The sequence below is a fragment of the Phacochoerus africanus genome, chromosome 13 (assembly GCF_016906955.1).
Source record: "Phacochoerus africanus isolate WHEZ1 chromosome 13, ROS_Pafr_v1, whole genome shotgun sequence".
Lineage (NCBI taxonomy): Eukaryota > Metazoa > Chordata > Mammalia > Artiodactyla > Suidae > Phacochoerus > Phacochoerus africanus.
Genome location: NC_062556.1, coordinates 14,796,216 through 14,818,112, shown reverse-complemented (window position 1 = coordinate 14,818,112; position 21,897 = coordinate 14,796,216). Strand labels below are relative to the sequence as shown.

General features: G+C 42.1%; 1 long non-coding RNA gene across 1 annotated transcript in view; it reads left to right on the top strand.

Moving 5' to 3' along the window:
• Positions 1 to 21,897, top strand: part of LOC125113318 (uncharacterized) — a 257,564-nt gene that overhangs the window by 183,041 nt on the left and 52,626 nt on the right. The window contains exon 5 of the long non-coding RNA XR_007131412.1: positions 5,806 to 5,942. This is a non-coding gene — a long non-coding RNA (uncharacterized LOC125113318). The remainder of the gene's footprint in view (positions 1 to 5,805; positions 5,943 to 21,897) is intronic.

Below are 21,897 nucleotides of genomic sequence, written 5' to 3'. Positions count from 1 at the left end.
GAGACCAGGAACTGGGGGAGAAGAGGCTTTCAAGCTGGATGAAAAACTGCCTGGTGGATGCTGGGGAGGGATGCGCCGCTGGGTGCTGGTCCGGGCCCTGCTCCTCCCGCACAGAGTGGCTGCTGCTGTGTACCAGCAACCTAAGGGGAGGCGCTGTACCTAAATAATGGCTTTGCCCAGACCTCTCCTTTTGTTCCCAAGACAACTCAGGACTGCAGGCTGCCTTAGGGTTTTTTTTTAATGCACAGATCACTAAAGTTACCTTCTAGTCGGGAAGACAAATTTTTCTGGATGAGCAAAGGCCAGGGAAGCTGCCCAGGACTCTGGCTTCTGTAGTTGAGTTCAAAAGGAAGCCTTGACTACTGATTGGCTCCACCAGAACGTTCCCTGGTCCCTGAGGTTGTGCATCATGTTGTGAGTGACCTGCGTGACCCTCGGTGGTATCCTCTTCTCTCTCAGATCCCCCTACCCCCGCCATGGGGGGCTCATCTTCCAACCAACCATCCAGAGGGATTCACCCTGTGGCTTTTCCACCCCAAGCCCCGCCCCTTGGCCATCCCACCAGTGATGACCCGTCTCCTCCCTGATGTTATCATCTGCAGGAAATCAAAACACCATGTGTGTGAACATAAAATCCTGTCATTTATTTATGCTACAGACTTCAGGAAGGAAAAAAAGAAAATCACAGCTCTCTTTTCATTAAAAAAAAAAAAAAATTGGCACAACGTTCAAGCATTGGTGGTCTTAAATCTGCCTGTTATTAACAGCCAGGAAATGCCTGACCCAAAGGTCCTCATTGCTATTATAAACTGTGAAAATTATAAAAATGGAAATAAAAAAATAAAGTAATTACCTCTTCATGTGTTAAAAAGTTAAGGCAAATGGCCCGTTGCCATGGAGATGACTTCCTGTTTACCCTGCTGGTCTTCCCTCACAGTTAAAGACCAGTTAGCAGCCAATGGGAAAACAGCATTTAACCTCCCATATTCCATTAACATTTGTCACAGTAACTCAGTGCAGTCTGTAATTTACCAGTCAGTAAAATTTGGTAAGTTGTATTTTCAGATGTGATTAGTGGTTTTTAACTTTTATTCATTGCGTGAATTTATAACCACTACTTTTATATTCTGAGAGAGGGGAAAATCTCAGTTCCCCCTTTTAAAAAACCTGATACTGTCTTTCTTCTGCAGCACAGGGACTCTCACGATAAGAGACCTTCACCTCTCCTCATTGCTTTTAAGGACGGCTGTTTCCTTATCGACAGTAATATTCCTGATATTCACACTAACCAAAGCAAGAACCAAAGCTGCCATTGCTGTTAACTATACATCAGTCCTTTGGGTTTTTCACTTGAGAGATCCCAGGATTCTAAAATAAACTACTTGGAGCATGATAACAAATAAAATTGTTTGGAAACCAAGGAGTTCTTTGCCGAAATGTAAAAATAAAACTGAATACAAATATATCAAATGACTCTTAGGAGATAGAACTACAGATTTGAGTAACAGAATCTTAGAAAGATGTCTTGACGTGTTGAAAGATCCTGGGCCCATGGAAATATAAAGTGTGGAGATAAAAAGGAAAGGAATTGTAAACTTTCTCTTGAACACTGGGCTGATAGGAAGGCAGCTTGAAGCAGTTTGCCAGAAGCTTCAAAGCTTTATATAGTTGGCCCCAAACCACAGCTCCTTCTTAATGGCCCTGCCGAGACCTCTGACAAAACCCAAAGCTTCTGTTTCACCCACTCTGCTTTTCCATCAATCCCCTCCGTGCCACACTCCTGCTGGTCCCACCCAGCCCTCTCCTGACCTCTCCCTCCTGCCCCTCCTCTGCCACCCACCTGTCCTTTGCAGCTGCCCCGAGGTAACACCTGTGGCTTCTAGACCCACCCTGCAGATACAAAACTTTGGCCACAGAATGAACCAAAGACAGCTAGAGGCAGGGCCAGCAGTGTGCTGAAATTTGTCTCAAAGAATTCCAGCAATTCTTTTGCATGATTAAAATAGTCTTCATTAGCACAAGATATGGATTTGATAAAAACTGAAATTGTGAGTGGGGTTTAAAGGAGGACTACCTTGTGTCTGCCCTGGGCACTTGCATGTTATGGGGGTCCTGTAGTTCTTCCTGTGTCCTGCATCCCTGTTTAGTTCTTCCTCCTGCAATAATCACTCCTTGAAGGCAACAATCCTGTTTGATTGAACCTTGTAACTCACAATTTCTACCACAAGGTCTTAGGCAGAGTGGAGTTGTTATTGATGAAAGGAAAACTTAGGATCTAAACAAGATCGAGAAGCAGATTTGACATGCTAACCTTCACTGCATCTTATTCTCTTTGTACTAAGCTTCCTTAGTACTTTGTTGAAATGCGTGTAGTATGCGTTTTTGTGGGTTGAACTGGATTTGGAAGGCGGGTGCAGAAGGAAGTGTGCTCTCACTTTAGTAGGTCTGAAAAATTGTCTGAAAAACCCCAAACCAAAAGCAAAATGAGCTTAGCTTTTGTTTTGAAAAGGGATGAAGTTCAGGCAAAAAGGAAAGCAGTGCTGCTGAATGGGTCACACTTGCATTAGCCGTGCGGTGGGGCTGACCTTTGTCAGATCCTTTGGAACTTGTACTTTCAAATGAAGGGTGTCCCCTTTAGAGGTTTTAGGGGACTGTGCACGTTTGACATATGGATGTCTTTTTAAAAGTCACCCCTTGACACCGTGGCTGAAAGAGGCATAGAGTTCTGTTGTATGATTTCTAGAATGTAACCCAATGCATTGTTAAATGCTAATCCTGCCTTTCTTAATTTGAAATAAATATTTACGTTGTTTTCAACATCGCCTGTTATGGAAGAAAAGAACTCCTCCTCTTTGGTTGGCCTTGGAGGAATCTTGGTTTCTTCACTTTGGGAGGGCTGGAGGTGAGAGGTCAAGGGAAGAAGTGCCCTATGGGAGGGGTGATGATGTCTTTGATGTCAAAAGTGGAGGCTCTGCCGTGGTCAGGGGCTGAGATGAGAAGAGGCACCGTCAGATGGTATAAGGAGGTGGGGGACTTATTCTGGAAATGGAACCTTAGTTACTGATACCATCAGCTCCTGCCATGTTGAGAGCCTAGGGAACGCTCACACTGATGCCCCTGGAGTTAGAATTAGGAGCTGCCACTTTGTTCATTGCTTCACATGATTCTTTCCGTCTCTATCTGAGTTGATTCTTTGCCTTGGCCTTGGCCGAGCCTTTTGGGAGGCCTCTTCAATAATCTATAATAGCTTATATTATGCGTCCGTCTTCAGCAAGTCACACAAAGAGTACTGAAAAGTAATGAACTTCTGCCTCCTGAGAGAGGAAGAAGCTGGAAGATTTCCATTGTGTTGTGCGAAAAAGGAGGTGACGCACAACGTACTTATCTGCCTGACACATGCCGAGCAGTGACAGGTGATGTTAACAGAAAGGTCAGATGTGTTCTGAAGAAACAGGTCACACAAGCAACAGTGAAAGCTCATTTGCTCAGTCTCGAAATGCTAAATGGTCAAACACTGCAAAAAAAAAAAAAAAAAGATAAATGCATATATATGCCGTGTTTTTTCCCCTGTATCCAGGGTTGACATTAGTCATCTGTTTTGATTCACACAGAAACTCTGGGGCAACTGTGGGATGCATTTGATAGGCTGGTCACTGGGTTTAATCTAACACAGAGAATTTTTCGAATGGTGCAGTCTGGGGCAGGCTCATGGGGCATGAGGTACAAGGAAGGTGAGCCATGGAGACGGGATGGCAGAAACCGTGTTGGTGGCATGAACATCCAGCCAATGGGGCTGCTTTTCAGGGTTCGTAGAGACTGAAGGCGGCATCTGATAGAGGCTGGACTGACTCATTAAGGGGAAGTCACCTTTGACGTCACTGTCGTCATCACCAAACTCAGCGAGCGCCTCTTACCCAAGGCCAGACAGATGTGGGAAGGGTCTCTGTCAACTGGCTCAAGCTTCTCCGAGGCTTCCTCCCTGTGTCCACCCTTCCCCACCCCCACTCCCCCCACCACCTTACTCTCCCCTTAGCAAATGGCTCAGCACAGCACCGTCTGATAGGAATACACTATGAGCCACAAACACAGGCAATTTCAAATGTCTTTTTTAAATGTTGAATGCTGTATACCTAAAAAGAATAAATACTGTGTCAGCTATACTTCAATTAAAACACACCCACATGCATAAAAAATTATATGGGAACATGACTGTTTCCACAGGGTTCTAAGTCTATTCACATTGTTTAAAAAATAATGATAAAATAAACAAATGACTTAAATAGCTCAAGCAAAACAAGTGATATTAATTTTGATTATTTTATTTAACCCAATCTATTCAAATGTTCTAATTTCCACATATAATTAATATACAAAATTGAAACAGTCTACATTTTTTTCTTTCATACTAAGACTTCGCCATGCCATGCACATCTCCATCTGAAGGAGCCACATTTCAAGCACTGACTAATCACGCGGTGCTCAGGGCTCCATGTTGGACCTCGCAGATAGACCTGCTCCACGTGCCATTCTTGTGGGTGACTATTGCGTTGTCTTCAAAGACTAGCTTTTTCATCCCTGCAGCTGCTCCTCCAAGGTCTCCTCGCCTGCCCTCAGTCAGTTCCTGGGGCTCTGAGCTGCAGGACCGCTTAGCACCACTTTCTAGGCTCCACCTCTAGAGGGCAGCTCGGAAAGGTGTCCCCGTGAGCCCTCTAGTGACCGCTGTCAGAATGCACATGACCGTGCAAAAACAGCCCTTCCGGAACTTTTGGAAAAGATTCCCATTAAAGTACCGTCACAGGAGCACTGCAAGCATCATCTCCAAGAAGCAATTCTTCTCAGCCGTGGCCGAAGCAGAACCCAACCCCATGGACATGCTCCTTAGAGCCAGGCAGCTGTCTCCATGGAGACCCCTTCAGAGGGACTGCAGTATAGAGTTCATCACTAGTTGGTACCACCAGCAGGGTTCAGCTGACTCAGAAGCTGCTAAGCTTCATGCCCTTCTTCATTTTCCTTACCCCGCCCCCCATCACACCCTCAGGGCATAACCTGCCCAAATCACTTAACCTTTCTCTGCCTAAAGAAACCCCATCTTTGGGCTGATATTCTTCTTCTTTTTTTTTATTTTTCTTCTTTTGTCTTTTCAGGGCCACACCTGCGGCATATGGTGGTTCCAGGCTAGGGGTCTAATCAGAGCTACAGCTGCCGGCCTATACCACAGCCACAGCAACACCAGACCCAAGCCGCATCTGTGACCTACACCACAGCTCACGGCAATGTCGGATCCTTAACCCACTGAGTGAAGCCAGGGATCAAACCCGCAACCTCATCGTTCCTAGTCAGATTCGTTTCTGCTGTGCCACGAAGAGAACTCCCACCTCTCTTCTCAGCACTCAGGGAAGCTGGGCCTCAGGGAAGCTGCCTGACCTCAGGACCAAGGGCAGATCTGATGGTCTTGGGACAGCCCCATCCCCCTTGCCACTGGTTGATGGAGATGCCAGGACTAAGCCCATCCATGCATGGCATTCTCTGTGCCAAGGGAATGGGGGTCAGTTAGATCCTAGAAGTGTGGTGAGAGCTTCTGGGTGAGGCATTTCCTCTCTTTTAAGACTGAGCCACTGGAAGAGGCAGCTGTTGTCTCCTCCTATGGACACTGCCTTGTGTGGGTATGACTTGAAATTTCCTGTAGCTATTTCTGCTGCCACAAGGAGAGATGCATACCAAGGAACAGCCTGGGGAACCATGGTGAGATGGAATTGGCACCACTGGGTTAAACTCACTCTGAAGCCCATCTTTCTATATTTCCAGGTCCACCTTCAACAAATTTCATATGGTTTAACCAGTTCCGGTTGCCTGTGACTTGTACTGGGAGTTTCCTGAAAGAGGCACCAATGCAGATCGGACGCTAGAAACTTTCCTGCATGATCTCCAGCTGCTGAGAGCAGGTGAGCAAATGAAACGTCTTGGAATTATTTGTACACACACACCCACCCACCCACAGAAGCTAGTATCAAAACCCCTAAAATTAGAATGGATTCGTTAGATTTATGCCACTGGGCAACTTAAGGTAAATTAAATGGAGTATCTTCTTACTTTTCCTAAGATGGGGATCCAGACTCCACCTGATATTTAATTAGAATCATTCCAAAAAATTAGGAATCGCAGCCACTCTACAGACTTGATATTTCTATTAGAAATTATTAGGTCATGCTACCTGAAACTGATATAATAGTGTAAGTCAACTACATCTCCATAGAAATTAATCATAAAATGAATGAAGTTACATTTATGCAAATAAAAAAGGAAAGAAATTGGGGGAAATGACAACATTGAAATAATACAGTGTTGGGAGATTTTTCTATCAGAAGGGCTTTCTCTGGTCCCTTGGTGTGGATGACAGGTCTAATCTTGTTCTGCTAATGACAGCCTCAGTTGGGACCAGCAGGAAGACAATGAGACAAGTTCATAAGTTCCTCCCTGCAGGAGGCCAGGCAGCCTCACCTACCCCAGGGTCACGGGCTTTCTTCCTGCCCTCGGAAGCTGCTGCAAAGCCTCGTGTCTGTGACAAAGGGTGGGGGGTCAGCAGGTGGAGCAATACAAATCCTCCTCTGAGACTGGAAGAGCAGTTCTTGGCCTTGACCTTGTGAGGATGCTTGTCTCCTCTGCCACAAAAGCTGTCCCACAAAAGCTAGGTCCACTTCAGTTCCATTCATCTCTTGAGGATTCTTTTTCAGCCTGCCCTGTGAGACAGTTTTATTTTCCATGATTGCCAAGCCCTCAGATCTAACCTCACCTTCTCACTCAAGATCAGAGCCTTGTCTTCTTCTACTCTGTAAGAACATCCAAACTACCCCATGCAGGTCTGCTCAACCCCTCACCACTCCACCCTGATCCTTTGCATATCACTCATTTGAGAGGAAGCCTGTATTCTTGGCCACTATTGCTTCTTCCTGCAACTTCAACTTAATTAAATCTCTAGGCCCTGGCTTCTTGCTTCTCTAGCAGCTTGTCTAAGAAAGAAGGTATATCACAAATTATAAATCTGAAGCTCTAGACTATACTCCATGCCCTTGAATCCTAGCCCCACCTCTTATGAGCTGGATGATCTCGAGAAAGTTAGCCTAACTAAGTTTCCTTATCTAACCCATAAGGATAATATTTCTGATACCATGAGTAGTTTGAGATGTGGTTTTGATTACATTAGACATTAAATGCATTAAAAGTTAAAAACATAATCTGCTACCTAATAAGCACTCAATAAAGGTGGTGGTTATAAAGAGTATTTCACAAGGAACTTAAAATGCTGCTTCTCATATCATAACATCTCAATAATAACTGTGAGCTGGTATTTGCTGTTATTACCACTGTCATCGTTTGGCTACCCCTCCTGACCATCTTATAACCAAAGGGCTGATGGGGGACTTGGAAAGGGAATCAGCTGGATTTGTGATCACCCAGATCTGGATTCAGATAGCATCTCTGTTACTTACAAGTGTGTGACATTTGTCAAGTCACTTGTAGGCTCTGGTTCTTAGTTTTCTTTCCAGACAATGGGGTTAAGACATCTAAGTGGAAGTGTTTGGGTGAAGATGAGTAACACTTGAGTTAAAACACATGGCACTTGGCAAATGTTCAGAATTATCACCATCCTTCTGACTTTCCAGGTGAGGGCTTCTGATAAAATATAAATGATTCAGTAAGGGAGGGTGTGGTGTTATTGACTAATAGACATTTTCCATATCAACTGCTTTTACTTATCTGTAGTAATGCTAACTCTATCAACATATCAATGCATAAGCAATCCATTTTTTTAAAAAAAATTTATTGGAGTATAGTTTACGATGTTGTATTAGTTTGAGGTGTATAGCAGAGTGATTCAGTTATTCATACGTATGCATATATCTATTCTTTTTCATATTATTTTCCCTAGAAAATACAAAATATAGTTGCCTGTGCTGTGCAGTAGGTCCTTGTTGGTTATCTGTGATAAGCATCCATTTTGAAGAACTTCCATTATTGTAAAAGAATACTTTTTTATTTTTAGTTTGTATCCAGCATGGCAACAATGGAACGCCCTTGCATTAGTAAAAAGAAGGGAAAAAAAAACACAAGTTGATAATAGACATTTCTAACAATCAGCTGAAAATGCATAATACCAAATATCAGTGGTTATCGTGGGCTGAATACGGAGCCTCTTAGCAACAATTTGACTTTGTTTACTGATTTGTCACACTTTCCGCGTCAGAGCTCTTGTGGAGTTTTTAGCCCTTAGGAAAAAGTCGCCAACACACACACACATACATGCACCTGTGCATGCACATGCTACACGGGGTGTGACGGCATCACCTTCCCATTTGGCGGGCAAATCTTCATCGCCCACTGTCCTCCCTGGTGACACAATCATCGGTCCTTCTTACACATCACCCGAACAAGAGGATGGGGTGCCCCATTGCACTTGTCCTCTTTGAACAAAAACTCTAGTGGCACTGCAGGGAGATGGGGTGAGCTTACAGGCCCAGTAGGTGTAGAGTCGTTCAATTTTCTATTGTGTTTCAAAGTACGTTTTATTTTCAGGGCTTGTTGAGTCTTTGAAAAGCTACACACACACACACACACACACTATAAAATTCATTATTGCTGTTAAGAAAATCATTTTCCCTAAGGAACTGCAAATACTCACCAATAATCCAAAGTAACCAAATGCAGAGACCCAAAGATGGAACTAAAAGGAGTGGAGAGATAGCAGAGGTGTATTGGGCACAGCCAATGGTACCCTACGTTTGGGAAACTTGATGAGTTTTTCTTCAAAGATGTTTATTGAAGAGGTCCCCTTAGTTTAAGAGCTTTTGATCACATAAGACAAGAATAGATGAGGCACCTTCTGCTTTCCCGAAACAGGCTGTCAATTGACAGTAAGGAATAAGCTGACCCAGTGGTATTTGGGGCTAGACAAATGTTCCAGTTGTTATTTTCCAATGTTTGGGTTTTTATAAACCAAAAACACATTTTCCCCTCAACTCTTGCCTCTGGATTGTATCAAGTCATGTGTATTTGAGGCAAAATTAAACCCACATGTGTATAATCTATTTACATTTAAATCATTAAAGTGCTGTTTTGTAAGGTTAGGTAGGTGACCGGGAAACCTTTTGAGCATCTTTGGAACCCTGCTTCTCCCCCCACAGAAGTCCTCATTCTACAGAGAGGTCACATTTGCCCCTGAGTTCTGTAGCCTGACCTTATGCATTTGTTAACCCAGATCCCTGAAACAAGTCAAATTTAATGGGATGGTGCCACATGATTCCCTAATTCCAAAAAAGGAAATAAGCCTGTTTGGGTCCTCCCCCCCCAAAAAAAAAAATCACTCCAAAGACCCTTAGATAGCAATAACTATGTCTTGCCCACTATTAGGATGAGATAACAGTAAATTAGGAATATAAATATACCCTACAGACACAAAATAGAAGGATAATTGAAAGTTGAAATAGATCCAAAATAGCACTTGGGAGGAACAGAAATATGGAAGGACAGAAGGATAAAGAAATCTTACCCAGTAAGCCACAAAATGAATCATACCCACAAAGGGCTTGTACCCACATATTCCTGCAAGGATAGTTCAAAAAAATCCCAATTGTGGGGATTGATTATTCCAATCAATCAATTATTGATTGTTTTGATTATTAGGCAGATTGTTCCAGGACAGTTTTTGAAGGTATTTTATGCAGGGCTGATGCAGGAACAAGTACGTCATTAATGCTAAGGTGGCCTGCAGTGACTTGGCCACAGCTTCCCATTAAAACCCTAGCTGGACATGCATAGTAGGAATCCATCCCCCTGACCATGCCAAGGCAAAAGAAGAGGTCAGAAGCAAGCTCATATTTTCAGTATTTCATTGAAACTCTTCCTTCAAGGAAGACTGAGGCCAATTCCAGCTCAACATAACACGTTATAAAAATTAAAGATCGGAGTTCCTGTTGTAGCTCAGTGGTTAACAAATCTGACTAGGAACCAAGAGGTTGCGGATTCAATCCCTGGCCTTGCTCAGTGGGTTAAGGATCCGGCGTTGCCATGAGCTGTGGTGTAGGTTGCAGACACGGCTCAGATCCTGCGTTGTTGTGGCTCTGGCGTAGGCCAGTGGCTACAGCTCTGATTCGACCCCTAGCCTGGGAACCTTCATATGCTGTGGGAGCGGCCCAAGAAATGGCAAAAAGACAAAAAAAATTAAAAATCAACTGTAGTGGTTGCAGACTTCCTCCTAGAGAATTGTATAAAAGCTCTTAGTAAAATACACCAAGTATCATGAAAACAATGAGAAAGGGAGTTTTGCCTTCCAATGGATACAACTAGCAGGATGTCCCAGGGTCTCTCTGAACACAAGTTGTAGATCTAGATAAGACAAATGAATAGAGAGATTGGCTCATGGCCAGACTAACTAAGATTTATTGGCCGGATGCTAGAATGAGCTCTAGTTTTCATGCAGCTGCCCTTTTCAGATTATCAGCAAGACATTCAACACTAAACACATGTTTAGAGAACACAGTAGGTAAGAGGTTCACACACACACACACACACACACACACACACTCTCTCTCTCTCTCTCTCTCTCTCTCTCTCTCTCTCTCTCTCGTCATTCCCGCACCACATCAGAAACCACATCCTAGCTTGTTGCATCCTGGGACAAAAATACCAATGTGTGCTAGAGTTAAACCTTAGCTCTCTTTAGCACGGATGGAGGTAGAAGGGCAGAACCTACCTGATAGATAATAACCACCTGCCCAGCTTGGAGCAGCTAGGTTATATGCAACTAGCTCTCAAAATAACCTTGTGTGGAAGGGAAGACTGAGGCATATTGAATGTCTTCTCCATTGAGGACTTGATGTAAATTACTTAAATCATTTAATCTACCCAAAGAGTCTGGACTGAAGTTTTGAAGCTTGCCTTTTTCACTTGCTCAAGTGAAATAAATATATCATATATTCTACCACTTTTTAATGGTTACATGGCATTGTACCAAATAAATGTACCATATCTTATTTAATAGTCCCTTGTGATTGAACATTTATGAGCTTTCTAATGTTTTGCTCTTATGGATAATGCAAAAAATAAACTCCCTTATAAATAAGTGTTGTTAAGGATCTGGCAACCTCTGTGACTCGAGTCACTGCTGTGGCGTGGGTTCAATCCCTAGCCCAGGAACTTCTGCATGCAGCGGACATGGCCAAAAAAAGAAAGAAAGGAAAGAAAGAAAGTCTTGTTTCATTTCTATGATAATTTTATCAAATTTACGATTAGAAACAAATTTGGGGGTCAAAAAGTTGGCACATTTTAAAGAATTTTAATTCATGTATCAAATTCTTTCCTTATATATGGGATTGATTGAGATTCCCTGACCAGAATGTGTACATTTTCTTGTAAAACTATGATCGCCTTTGGGTCTGTACTTAGAACCACTTCCTCTTCACTACACATTATTACTCATTATTACCTCATTACTACTCATTATTAAACAAATTTTGTTAATTTGTGGGTTTTCTACTTTTAAAAATTATAATTGCCAGAAGTCTATCTAATTCATTGGCTTTTTTTATTTGTTTGGTTTTTAACTCACAAAAATTTAACTCTTAGATCTATTGATTATAATACGTGTTATTTCTTGCGTTCCCTTTTTTACTTTTATCTCTGAATTTGCTTTTTTCTTTGAGTTAATTTTTAAAATTTTCTTAATAAGGGAAGGAAGTGCTTGTTTGTTTAAAAAATTCTCACTTAAAATGGAAATTTGTGGTTATGATTACACCTTGAGCATTGTTTTTGATCACATCTTATTGGTTTTGATACATAACATTTACATTTTTATCCAGAGAATAATGGTAGTTTGATTACCTCTTTGAATCAATGATAAGTTAGAACAGTAATTTTAATGTCCCAGCAGCCGGGGTTTCTTTCTTTTTTTTTTTTTTCCACTTTTATTACTAATTTCTGGTGTTCATTTTATGATAGTGTGAGAATTGGGTCTATACACCCTGTTTCACCTCTTAGGAATTTATTAACTTTTACGGTAGCAATTTTCAACCTATTGTTACTATTTAACCCAATGCAACACTTAAAAAATAAACCTTAATTGAAACCATAATTTGTAAAAAAATAAAACTGAGAACATTTTTAGTTGAATGGAGAATTGAGAGGCCTAGAAACCTACTTATAACTAGCTAGGGACCCTTGGTTTTGACCAAGGCAACCCAAAGGATCTCTTGAAAATCTGTGGTTTTGCATTAGCACAATATGTCTTCATACATAACTAAAAGCTATGTTTCATGAATCCTTGAAAAGAAGGCAAATTACCTTTGCATACAGACAAAATTGTTGTTAATTCAAGGTTATCAATAATAACTCAAACATTTATGTCCTTATTTAAATGTCAGGATGTTTATATTAAATCTCAGAATGCTTTGCTGTGTCCTCTATGCTTATTTTATTTTCTATCATTTTGTCTTCTCTTTTCAAGAAGCTTTGGGAGAATATCTCAAGTTTATCCTGATTATATTTTCTGTTACCTATTCTGATTTTTTTTTTTTACCATTTCTAATGAAAATTTTAATTCCACCATTGTCAGTTTGATATATGCTAGGCACTGTTGTAATTACTTTAATCGTCCCAATAATACAATGAAATAGGTACTTTCTTTTTTTTTTTATGCCTTTTTGGGCTGCACCAGAAGCATATGGAAGTTCCTAGTCTAGGGATCGAATCTGAGGTGCAGCTGCCAATCTACACCACAGCCACAGCAACACCAAAACCAAGCCACATCCAAGACCTACACCACAGCTCACTGCAACGCCAGATCCTTTAACCCACTGAGCGAGGCCAGGGGTCCAATCCACGTCTTCTTGGATCCTAGTAGGGTTCGATACCCCTGAGCCACGAAGGGAACTCTATAATCATTTTTGTTTTTTTTTTTTCATTATAGCTGGTTTACCATGTTCTGTCAATTTTCTACTGTACAGCATGGTGACCCAGTTACACATACATGTATACATTCTTTTTTCTCACATTATCAGGCTCCATCATAAGTGACTAGACATAGTCCCCAGTGCTACACAGCAGGATCTCATTGCTAATGCATTCCAAAGGCAATGGTCTTCATCTATTAACCCCAAGCTCTCAGTCTATCCCACTCCCTCCCCTTCCCACTTGGCAACCACAAGTCTGTTCTCCAAGTCCATGAGTTTCTTTTCTGTGGAGATGTTCATTTGTGCTGGATATTAGATTCCAGATATAAGTGATATCATGTGGTATTTGGCTTTCTCTTTCTAACTTACTTCACTAAGGATGAGAGTCTCTAGTTCCATCCATGTTGCTGCAAATGGCATTATGTCTTTCTCTTTTATGGCTGAGTAGTATTCCATTGTGTATATATACTACATCTTCCTAATCCATTCATCTGTTGATGGACATCTGGGTTGTTTCCATGTCCTGGCTATTGTGAATAGTGCTGAAATGAACATGCTGGTGCATGTGTCTTTTTCAAGGCAACTTTTATCTGGACATATGCCCAAGAGTGGGATTGCTGGGTCATATGGTAGTTCTATGTATAGATTCCCAAGGTATCTCCATACTGTTCTCCATAGTGGTTGTACCAGTTTACATTCCCACCAATAGTGCAGGAGGGTTCCCTTTTCTCCACACCCCCTGCAGCACTTGTTATTTATGGACTTATTAATGATGGCCATACTTACTGGTGTGAGGTGGTATCTCATGGTAGTTTTGATTTGCATTTCTCTGATAATCAGGGATGTTGAGCATTTTTTCATGTGCTTGTTGGCCATCTGTACATCTTCCTTGGAAAAATGTCTGGTCAGGTCTTTTGCCCACTTTTTCATTGGGTTATTGGCTTTTTTGCTGTTGTGTTGTATAAGTTGCTTGTATACGCTAGCCCTTGTCTGTTGCATCATTTGACACTATTTTCTCCCATTCTGTAAGTTGTCTTTTTGTTTTCTTTTTGGTTTCCTTTGCTGTGCAAAAGCTTGTCAGCTTGAGTAGGTCCCACTGGTTTACTTTTGCTCTTATTTCTGTTGCCTTGGGAGACTGACCTGAGAAAATATTCATGAGGTTGATGTCAGAGAGTGTTTTGCCTATGTTCTTTTCCAGGAGTTTGATGGTGTCTTGTCTTACATTTAAGTCTTTCAGCCATTTTGAGTTTATTTTTGTGCATGGCGTGAGGGTGTGTTCTAGTTTCACTGACTTGCATGCAGCTGTCCAGGTTTCCCAGCAGTACTTGCTGGAAAGACTGTCTTTTTCCCATTTTATGTTCCTGCCTCCTTTGTCAAAGATTAATTGACCATAGGTGTCAGGGTTTATTTCTGGGTTCTCTATTCTGTTCCATTAGTCTAGACAGTCTGTTTTGGTACCAGTACCACACTCTCTTGATGACTGTGGGCTTTGTAATATGGCCTGAAGTCTGGAAGAGTAATGCCTCCTGCTTGGTTTTTGTTCCTCAGAATTTCTTTGGCAATTCTGGGTCTTTTGTGGTTCCATATAAATTTTGGGATTGTTTGTTCTAGTTCTGTGAAAAATGTCATGGGTAATTTGATAAGGATTGTGTTGAATCTGTAGATTGCTTTGGGTAGTATGGCCATTTTTACAATATGAATTTTTCCAACCCAGGAGCATGGCATATCTTTCCATTTCGTTACATCTTCTTTAATTTCTTTGATTAATGTTTTATAATTCTCGGCATATAAGTCCTTTACCTTCTTGGTCAGGTGTATTCCCAGGTATTTGATTTTCTGGGGTGCACTTTTAAAAGGTATTGTATTTTTGTGTTCCTTTTCTAATATTTCATTGTTAGTATACAGAAATGCAACTGATTCCTGAATGTTACTCTTATATCCTGCTACTTTGCTGAATTTGTTGATCAGTTCAAGGAGTTTTTGGGTTGAGTCCTTAGGGTTTTCTATATATAGTCTCATTTCATCTGCATACAGTGACAGTTTTACCTCTTCTCTTCCTATTTGGATGCCTTTTATTTCTTTTATTTGTCTGATTGCTATGGCTAGGACTTCCATTACTATGTTGAATAGCAGTGGTGAGAGTGGGCATCCTTGTCTTGTTCCAGATTTTAGTGAGCTTTTCTCCCTTGAGTATTATATTTGCTGTGGGTTTGACATAAGTGGCTTTAATTATGTTAAGGAATGTTCCCTCTATATCCACTTTGGTAAGAATTTTGATCATGAATGGATGTTGGACTTTGTCAAATGCTTTTTCTGCATCTATTGAGATGATCATGTGGTTTTTAACTTTTCTTTTGTTAATGTGGTGTGTGACATTGATTGATTTGTGTATGTTGAACCATCCTTGTGCACCTGGGATGAATCTCACCTGGTCATGGTGTACAGTCTTTTTTATATGTTGTTGGATTCAGATGGCTAAAATTTGGTTGCAAAGTTTTGCGTCTATATTCTTCAAAGATACTGGGCTATAGTTTTCCTTTTTGGTGGTATCTTTGTCTGGTTTTGGAATTAGGGTGATGTTGGCATCATAGAATGTCTTTGGGAGTGTTTCTTCTCCTTCAGCCTTTTGAAAAAGTTTAAGGAGGGTGGGTATAAGTTCCCCTTTGTATGTTTGGTGGAATTCACCAGTGAAGCCATCTGGTCCTGGACTTTTATTTGTAGGGAGTGTTTTTATGAAATATTCAATTTCATTTCTAGTGACCGGTCTGTTCAGTTGATCTGTTTCTTCTTGATTCAGTTTTGGCAGGCTGTAGTTCTCTAGAAAGTTGTCCATTTCTTCTGGGTTGTCAAATTTGTTAGCATACACTTGTTCATAGTATTCTCTCATAGTTTTTTGTATTTCCGTAGTATCCATTGTAATCGGTACTATTTTAATCCCCATTTTATGGATGAGGAAACAAAGACTCAACAAAGTCAAATGGCTTGCTCAAGGTCACACAGCTAATAAGATGTTGAGCTAGGTTTAGAAGGATTATATGATGAGCTGTGCTTTCTTAGACACGATGTTTTAAAATTTTTATTAAAGCATAGTTGATTTATAATGTTGATCTTTTAACAAAACCTTTTAAAATCTTTGTAAATAGAATCACGGATAAGTGTTAGGGAGAGACACTAGAAGGTATTAAGGGATGAAAGAGGACTGGATAAGGACAAAATAGAGGAAGGGGCAATCCCCATCTATACCCAAACCCCCCAGCTCCCCTCCTGGGGAGCAGGAGAAATAGGATGCAGTGGACACAGAAATGCAGGGTTATGCTGCTCAGTGCCCTGGGAATAGCTGGTCCTGTACAGAGAGAGGCCTCTAAGAGTTCATGATGGGCACTATTTTTAATGAGTTGGAGAAGGAGAAACACTATCGGAAAGAACCTGCGTTCAAAGACTCAGGAGAGGAGCGGCCATGCCCCCCTGTGCTTGCCTGGGCCCATCCTGTCTTCCTGCTTCCTTTTCCCATGACCCCCTCCCCTTTGCCATCCCTGTCCTCCTGGCTTCCCTCCCATTCAGAGCTGGTTGTTCCAGTAACCAGCCATCCCTCGTCTGACAGTAATGCCTAAATGTATTCTTGACAGAGTGCAGTCAAATCCCTTTACTCTTAGTTTCAATAAAGTCAAGGTTAGTTTTACAAGAGTATATTCTGAGAAAACGCCTTAGAAAAGCCAAAACAGGGAGTTCCCTGGTGACACAGTGGGTTAAGGATCAAGTGTGGTCACCATAGCACCTCGGGTTGCTGCTATGGGTCAGGTTTGATCTCTAGCCCAGGAACTTCCACATGCCATGGGCACAGCCACAAATCAAAAAATTTTAAATAAAGAAAGGCCGAAACAAACTTGCAAAAATATAAAGATGTTTTCTTTCCAAAGCCCACATGGCTTCATCGACTATCTGAAATAGCTTGATTGACACCCACTAGAAAGTGCCAGCCTCCCTTTTCTTTTCCAGTTTGAGCTTCATCTCAGCATCTTTGCCCAGATCACACATTTACTGAGATGAGAAGAATGAGCATTATGGGATGATATGGTAGGAAGGAAATTGTTGCTGGAAACAGAATTAAAATGAAAATGAGAAGGAAAATATAGGAATGCACTATTATTTCAAGAGCCCAAAACCGTTCAAGGAAAAATATAAAAACAAGTGATCACTTTCAAAGGTCTGAATGATTTTGTCTTAAACTAGAAGAAGAGTCCTTTCCCCATCCACTTCTTTCTTCAACTCCAGAAACTGGATCTTGTGAAAAAGCAGATATTTCAAGGTCACCTCTTATTGACAAAAGCAGTGGTCATGGTCTGACATGCACCTGGGCTGGCACTCCTCTTTTGGTCCCCTTGTCAAGTAATATACAGCATATGGTGATATATAATACATGCGGAGTATACTGCATGGTGTATGTGTATATGTGTACAAATGTATGGTGGATCTGTAATACCTGTACCAAGTACATGCCTTTGGGGAGCCAAACTGCAAAATTAACCAATACTGCAATGGGGGTCCTAGGCATTAACATTTTTTTATTATAAGCAATGGAGCTCTGTCTCAGAAAAAAGCAGAGAGGAAGCAAGGCTTAAAATGTGCAGGGCTTCTGGATCCTAGAAGCCATATCCTGGCCCCTGGACTATTGAATGTGAATTCTCCATTTCCAAAATAAAGAAGAGCCAACTTTGAGTTCTTGTGAAGGTAATTTTCAAACTCCTATCTGACTGGAAACAATTCCTAACAGCCACCTACCCTCTGCTCTTCAGTACATTCTGGTTCACAGAGACAGCACGGTGCTTGGCCTGAGGTCTGGTGCGTTTGCTGCGGAAAACCCTCACACTGCAAATGGTTGCTTCCAAAGATTGTAAAACCAGGACAATAGTCAGAAAAAGCTGTGTTTTGGTTTGATTTTTTTTAAAAGGAGGATGTCCCTGAAATAGAAGAGTATGGCTGTCACTTGATTTACAATTGATAGCTGTTTGTGACAACAAACAGGATGTCAGGCTCTATCCCTCTCAGAGGGCGTATAAATCACGGGCAGTGCCTCTGGCCACCGAACAGCAGCTGAGAGGGACCTGCTCCCCGAGTAGTCGACGAGCGGGACGAGATGACCGTTATCCTTGAAGCTGAAGACAGGCAGGACAATGCTGAGCAAGGCTGGGAGGATTTGAATTCTTTATCCAATGACCAACACGAGGCTGGAGCTGATGCATCTCAGACACTTTGCAAACCTTCTCCCTTTCCGCCAACCCTTTCTTGTTTCTTATGCGTCCATTGGCTTGGCCCTGTGTGTGGTATAACTGGACCAAAGCATTTCCTGTACTTTAAGAGTTCAAATGATTTGGCTCCTCGTAAGATTATCATTCCTTGGTTTGTGACTCTCTTCTGTCTCATACTAGCTGGGCTGCCTGGAGCTCCATTCTCTGGTGTGGGGTGCTCTCGAGTCCAGTTTTATGAGCACCATTAGCCTAGGAGACAAGAAGACAGCCACAAAGAGAAAAAAAAAAAAAAAAAGCCTTTTCTATACCAAGGACATCATCAGATAGTAATTTTTTTTTAATGATCAAATGAGTAATTAGTCTTAGAAGTGTTCAGCTTCACCCCACAAGGGAATGGTCCCAGAATAGGGCAAGCCTTGTGAGCTTTATACTTGCAGATCTTGTGTCTCTTAGAAGAAAAATGATTTTTAAAAAAATGTTAGATAAATTAAACCTTGGTAGTTATCTCGCCAGAGGTGATACATTTGAAATTTTAAGTCTCTTTTTTTTTTTAATCTAATCACTATGCAACCGTCGCTGGTTTTGTGACCTTAGGCAAATCACTTAACCTCTCAGTGGCTCACATTTCCTCTTCTGCCACGCGTGCACATTGGTGTCAGTAAGCATGAAAATGGTCATGAAACACTTGCAAAATATTGAGGGAAGAGAGTGTCTTTCTTTTGTAAGAGGTGGCCACCGATCTGAAATTCGGCACATCGTGGGCCACGCAGTAAATGTTTACTGTATGTAATGAGGAATGCAGGAATGACCCAGCTGTGCCTTGCCAGCGTTCTCATGCGGGCAGCCTGCCAGCTCCCTAGAGGCAACATTCTCTTCCTAGAACATTACCCAGTCACCCCAACTCAGTGGCCTCTGGACCAGTGTTCCCTCCCCACTCCTTCCCTTCGCTTTCCCTTCCTCTCTCTCTCATTCTCAGGTCCTTCTCAGGATGCTTCTGTCTGTTCAATCCGTTGTTGCCCAAACCACTCCCAACTACCACGCCTCTCTCCTTCCACTCCTCATGCAAAGGAGTCCTTCAGGGCATGTCCGTGAGGACAAGACAGTCCACATGGATGGTCACTTATGCAAAGAGCCCAGGGAAAGAATATCAGCGTCAGGCAGTGGTGCCCCAGCTGACCTTCAGTAACAACCCCTCACCAACAACTGACTCAGGAAAGAACAAAGCACATTTTTCAAACGCGCAACATTCGTGACCTCCAGTGACGCTTCTGGAATAGGTGATCACATGGACAAGAGAAAAGAGAAAAGTTCTTTGGGCTCCAGGGGACCTGTAATTCGCTGCTTCATAAAACTTAATGAACATCCCAGGGGGCAAGTTAGCCTGTGGTGTTGTGTGGACACAACCTCAAAGTCCGTTTTAGGCTCTATAAGGCTTCTTCCAGTCTTAGTTTCCAGAGCAAAACAATGGGATTATTGTTATTTTAAAACAATTGAAACAATTCCTTTCTTTTTGTGGCTAATTGGTTAATTCTTCCTTGAATAGTCAAATATTCACGGAGTCTCCTGGATACAGTTATAGCCTTCATGTCCCATTTGAGCTTAAATTCCAAACTTCCACACACTCGGAAGAAAGGATAAAAATAGTAGAACAGCATGGGCCAAACAGAGGCGGCTTTGTGGGCAATATAATGGGAGTAAATTTCTAAACAGACAGGAAAGCCTACCAACTACAGAGGCCTGACCATGTCACTCTTTGGCTCCGACACAAAGTCTGGGCTGAAATGTCTCCCAGGAAGTAATAGGCTGGCAGCTGCAAGAGCTCCAGTGAGGCAGCGAGAGGATGGAATCAGAGCTGCCGGGCTGGAAGGAAACACTGATCTGTGTGCTGAAACCGAGGGCTTGGGAAGTGACCAAAACGAAATGCTTTGCCTGTGAGCAAGAGCCCTTCCAGAGCCGGAAAGAAAGGTTTTGATGCTTGGTATTCAGGAAATAGGGACCTGGTTTGGTAGGTCATTTAACTGGCACCACCATCAACCAGATTGCATTCTTTCTTTTAGTTCAAAAAGAGCACAAGTATTTCAGCACTGAGATATTTTAAAAATGCCTCTTTGTCACTAGTTCAGTCTTAAATTCCTTTGCGTGTTTTTTTTTTTTTTTTTAAAGACTAATTTTCAGGAATCTACCCTCTTTCCCACTGATCTTAAATAAAAATGCTCTGGAAACCACAAAGAGAGTGTAGGAAAGGCACACCAAGGTCCGAATTGCCTCAGCTCTAAAGGGGCACCCGTCCTTACACACAGACAATGTTGTATGGCAATTATACCTCAGTAAAAATGGGAAAAGGTGCTTGGTTTTAGAATATTAACAGAATGACTGGCGTTCCCACTGGGGTGCAGTGGATTAAAGGATCAGGCGTTACCTCTGGGGCTCATATTCAGTCCTTGGCCTGGGAACTTCTATATGCCCAGGGTATGGCCATTAAAAAAGAAAAAGAAAATAAAAGAGTGATTCTAGTCTTAATAGAATGAGATGTGGAAAAAACACAAATAAGATTTTTTTAAAAAAATGATTCACATGGAATCTCAAAAAAGGTTTAATAGTCTCTTAATTGAAAATAAACGAATAAAAGGACACACTTCCCGCCCGCATTCCATTTGGGAAAACGAGTCACGTGTCCTTTATCTAGCTGCCAGGGGGGCTGGGAAATGTCCTGAGTGGACAGTCACTGCTCAAGGACAGCTCTACAACACGGGAGCCAACGCGTTAGTGTTTACGAGCATCTAGTCACTGTCACCTTCCCTCCTTCCCTCACGTCACGTCACCCAGACCCCTTCAGAGCTCATATCCTGATCTAAAGACAGGGAAAGTCAGGGTTCCCCTTGTGGCTCTGCAGTAACGAACCCCACTAGTATCCATGAGGATGCCGGTTCAATCCCTGGACCCTCTCAGTGGGTTAAGGATCTGGAGTTGCTGAGAGCTGTGGTGTACATCACAGACACGGCTCGGATCCGGTGTTGCTCTGACTGTGGCTACAGCTCCGATTTGGCCCCTAGCCTGGGAACTTCCATATGCCTTGGGTGTGGCCCTATAAAATAGAAGAATAAAAATAAAGACAGGGAAAGTCTATGGGTATTGGGTCCCAGGGTTAAAATAACTCCAGCAAGATTCTGTCTTTCTCTTCCCATTTCTTGCTTTGCTTTCATCTTTGTTGGCTTTCTTTCAGGCAGGCTGTCATAACACACTGGCTACAATGGCCATGAGAAGCTTAGATTGCTTTATGTTTAGAACCAGCAATCTCAGAAGAAAATATAATAGTAATAGAGTCACCCCTTTCTCATGAAATCCACAGCAATCCCTGAAAAGACATCCAGCTGCCCTTACTTGAAATGTATGCTTGCCCCAGGAATAAGAGGTGCTCTGGTCAGCCCCTCCCAAGGGGACAAGGTGGGGCATGGGATGTATTGCTCACCGGGAACCTGGGAAGGAGCAGTGTCTGAAAGGAAAAGCAGTGGAACATTCAAGGAAGTACCAGTGGTAATGACGCTTAGCTCTAAGAATGGGATGTAAACAGACGTGGAACTTGTGAATGCGCTTATTATTATTCCTTCCTGTCATTGTTAGTTTTCTTTTAGTCTTGAGCGACATAGGTCTCCTCCTATATTTCTGATTTTTTGCACATAAGAAGAAAACTGTAATTCTCCTTCTCTCTT